Source organism: Actinia tenebrosa, unplaced genomic scaffold (genome assembly GCF_029948245.1).
Source record: "Actinia tenebrosa isolate PJP-AT-01 unplaced genomic scaffold, QUT_ActTen_1.0 PGA_scaffold5__44_contigs__length_20552954, whole genome shotgun sequence".
Classification (NCBI taxonomy): Eukaryota; Metazoa; Cnidaria; class Anthozoa; order Actiniaria; family Actiniidae; genus Actinia; species Actinia tenebrosa.
Window position 1 is genome coordinate 809048 of NW_028292582.1, and position 4772 is coordinate 813819.

The following is a 4772-nucleotide window of genomic DNA, read 5'->3' on the forward strand; positions in this document are numbered from 1 at the left end:
GCGTAGTTCGGGTCAAGCCGTGCGTGCTCGGTGTTGTATGTCAGTAGAGTTCTCGTTTACTTTTCGAGGTTAAAAATCAAGTTCTAAAGTCCAATTGGAATGCAGTGGAAACAGAGCCACTCGGTGGAATCCACTGTACGTTAATTGCATTATTTATTATCATTTGTTGGTGGTCAAGTTTGTTGTAATTTTTAAACGCCACCTGTTGCTTTATTCAAGGAGACATTTATATTATCTTAGGACTTGGTTCTTTCAGTTGCAATAACCTCTTCCTTTTTCTATTCTGTGTTGCTCGGTTTTCTGGGTATTTCTTGGTGTTGCAAGATGAGCCGGTTTTCTTGCCTTTCGTTCTTTCTTTTTTCCTCAACATATACATAGTGTTATAACATATTTTCACTAATCATTTGAGTCTACAGTTGACAGAGTGTGGAAGTTGTGAACTACATTATGAAAGTGTTTTTAGCCCTCATGGTTAAGTTTGAAATCATATGGTAACTTATTAAGTTTTAATTTAATTAAACACTTAATTACTAAGTTAATTAAGTTAATTAAGTCAATTTATTTTTTATATAGACTAGTTGTGTTTGTACATATTAATGTATAATTATTAGATCATATTCATTGTAATCTTAAACGTATGCTCTTTGAAAATAAAGTGATATTATCATCATGTATAGGTATTTGAGATTAATAGAAAAGCATAGAGACTAGTTTGATGCTTTTATCACATATTATTATTTTAGATATTATTTTTAAAATGCAATGCGTAGACTATTGACTTTTTTTTTCCAACGCGGCATCTCTTTTCCACCCCAATATCACAATCCGTGTTTTAACCCCAACCCAAAGGGAACAAAACACTTTTGGGAAATCACAATCGTGTCACCAAATTTAAGTAAAGATGTCCTTACAGTGCAACTTTACCAATTTTGGCCACCCTAACAAATATTCAAATGAATTTGCTGTGTCAGTGTGTTGTTGTATCAATGTCTGGAGTGTTGTTGTATCAGTGTGTTGTTGTACCAGTGTATATTGGCATGTTGTTGTATCAATGTATTGGTGTGTTGTTGTATCAGTGTGCTGTTGTATCATTGTGTTGTTGTATCAGTGTATTGGTGTGCTGTTGTATCAGTGTGTTGTTGTATCAATGTATTGGTGTGCTGTTGTATCAGTGTGTTGTTATATCAGTGTATTGGTGTGCTGTTGTATCAGTGTGTTGTTGTATCAATGTATTGGTGTGCTAATGTATCAGTGTGTTGTTGTATCAGTGTGTTGTTGTATCAATGTATTGGTGTGTTGTTGTATCAGTGTGTTGTTGTATCAGTGTGTTGTTGTATCAGTGTGTTGTTGTGTCAGTGTGTTGTTGTATCAGTGTGTTGTTGTATCAATGTATTGGTATGTTGTTGTATCAGTGTGTTGTTGTATCAGTGTGCTGTTGTATCAGTGTGTTGTTGTAAGATGTTTTTGTACTCAAGAGAAATGCTGTTTTTGCTGCGTAATTCTTGGAAATCTGCTATCTCTTTGAAATGTTGCGGTTCAGTGGAAAAGCAGTTGATCAAGTAAAGTTTGTAACACGCTACGTTCGGTACGGTATTCTTGCACCGTTTAGAGGTCAACGAGGATGAAACCATCGACGAAAGTTTTATTTACGAAGAATTCCTACTTTACAGCCATCTGATGAGCGAGAATATACCGGGTGTAAGCAACATGGAGTAAATCTATCGAACTTATTAAATATTCAAACCGACACCAACGCCAGTCTCTCTACCGGAATGGAAACAATCGAATCTAACCCTGAATTCAATCAAGTGCAAAATTCGAACTGCACAACAGCAAAAGTGTCATCTGTAATGCTGACAAAGTGATGTCTTTGGCTTTTAAAGTGGATGAAGTTAGAGAATTTATCTCACGGAACAGTGTTGAAATAGCGTTTACCACCGAAACATGATTGAAGGAGTCAGTGTCTCATGTTCTTTTTTTGTGTCTCATGTGTCTCATAATAATAATAATAATAATAATAATAATAATAATAATAATAATAATAATAATAATAATAATAATAACAATAATTTATTGAGTTTATATAGACGTCACTTCCGGTAATAGCTCTTTTTTGATGGCTTGTAGAATCCTGGAGGTTGTTTTGATCTCTTGTTTTCTGGTTTGATGTCGTGGAAATAGTCAAATACAATAGTTTGAGGACTTATTTTGATATGTTTTGACTTGGCATCCGCTAGTTGCCCCCCAGTCAACCGCTTGTTTGCCCCCCAGTCAACTCCAAAAAAGTCACGTGATTGATAGTAAGCAATTAGTAATGTTAGAGTATCAGGTAGAAGTAACGCTGTACAAAAAGATTCACTTTTATTTGCCAAATAAGTCATGTTCTAAAGCAACACCTTAGTATTAGTAATGTTAGAGTATCATGTAGAAGTAACATTACAAAAAGATTCACTTTTATTTGCCAAATTAGTCATGTTCTAAAGCAACACCTTAGTATTAGTAATGTTAGAGTATCAGGTAGAAGTAACATTACAAAAAGATTCACATAAACCGGTTAATGCCAAAGAAATTAATAATAAGCGTGCTAATGCACTTGGGATACTAGGGAATCCTCCACTGGGTTATACTGGGTATTATTTCTTTGGTTTAGATACAAAATCGACTTTGCAACTGTTGTGACAGAAGACAGTGACATCTTCTCGTCAATTTCTGGGAAGACAGATAAGCGAGGCAAAGGCTCGCAGTTTGAGTCTTCATTTAACTTTATCCACCATTATGCTATGAGACAAGACAGTCATGCCCCAGGGTTCGTCATGTGTATCGATGGAGACTTGAGAGGTAGTAAAACTATTGTCAATATATATATAATATTACAATTTTTTTTGAGTCTTTGGGTACATCACTGGCCTAAAATTGGGAAAAGAACAGAGAGTTGCGTATCATGTATTGCTCCAGTTACCAGTTGAACATTATCTGAATGATTCCACAACAATGTTATATTAACTATTTTGCGAACCTCAGTGAACCGTCTTATCGGTTCTTCACTATTGTCACTAATGTTGGCAATGTTTGGCTTTCATAGGGACCGATGGTTTTGTGTATCGCATGTGTCTTGGCTTACACAAAGGTTTCTCATACCTTGTTCCTTTATACTGGCGTTATAAATACGAGGGAAGAGCCACCAATCACCTCATGTTTCCTCTTTTTACTGCCATCAGCCGCAAAGTAGTACGCCAGCCAATAGGAGGAGAGTTTGCCTTTGATAGAAAGATGCTTGCACGGTTCACTGAGGTCCACAGGTGGTCACGTAGTTGGAGAGAGTTTGGTATCGACATAGGCATGACCTTCACTGCTGGTACGAGTGAAGATGTTATTGACCAGGTAGTTCTTCCGAGAAAGATCGACTATGTTGGACAAGATGCCAGGATTCAAATTAGTGCTATGTTTTTGCAAGTGGGTAGGAGCCTTTTTAATGGTTTGCTAGACTTCATTGAATCTAACGAAACTCTGGAGATAAAAGAAGTAACAACAGTTCCTGTAGTCGATATAGAGACTGTCAATCATAATAATTTAAAGGTAGAGCTGTCAGATAGCGCAGAAGTCATAGGAGCTCTTGTCAAGTTTTTGAATTTATTCACGAGCCCAGCTTTTCAAACTAACAAAGACATTTTGGGTGATTTTTGTTATCGCATCCAAGATGTCTATAGTGACGATGTCACGAGCCCAGCTTTTCAAACTAACAAAGACATTTTGGGTGATTTTTGTTATCGCATCCAAGATGTCTATAGTGAATTTGAGAAGCATGGCATTCAGGGTAGTATCCTGTATGATTTGCGCAATGAAGCAAAAAACGATGAAAGACAAATGGAAAATGTTGTGAAAAGGATCCAGTGTTAAGACAATTCAGTTCTTTTAACTGCTAAAGAATGGGCTGAAATTGTCTTCAAATGTTTTGAAGAATTCCAAATAAGACGCAAGAGGAATGAAGAAAAAGCTTCAACAACTGTAATAAGGAATGTTTTGCTGTGTGTATTTTACTTAAGAGTTTTTAGCTTCAACGTGCAGACGTACAATTTACCTCCTTATCCTGATGCTGAAGATTTGTTAAAAGAACAAATGTCTGAATTCGTGAAAATTGCATCACACAAGCTGTTATTACTTGGACATGCAAACAAAATATGCATGTAGATATTTCATAAGATGATAAAAACTAGCGATATAGATGACTGACGTTTCGATGTTTCTGACATCATTGTCAAAATGAAATAGAAAGAGTTAGAATAATCAAGAGTCAGTACGCTCGATTATTCTAATTATTTTTATTTCATTTTGACAATGATGTCGCAAACATCGAAACATCAGTCATTTATATCGCCAATTAGATCGCACGCTCGTGTAAATCTATTATACCAAGATCGATAAATCAAAATAAATGAATTGCTTTTCATCGATTTACTTTGTTTGAAAATAATTTTTTTCCCATCACGAGTGTGATTTAGATGTCAAAAATTACACGAAATGTCCAAGAAAAGACCCAAAAAATTAAAATATTACATACAATCGTTAGCTACAATCTCTCTTCAAAAACAATTTATTTTACCAAAATTTCATTCATTATTAAAGGTTAGAAGTCATGTTTTTCTCGACTAAACAATAGATTGTTTACATCTGACGTCATAGTCAAGGTCAATTTAACTTCTACATAATTAATTTGTTTTTCATTTGTTTTTCATCAATTCCAACTCTTTTTAAATCTTTCTTTGACTCGGCAC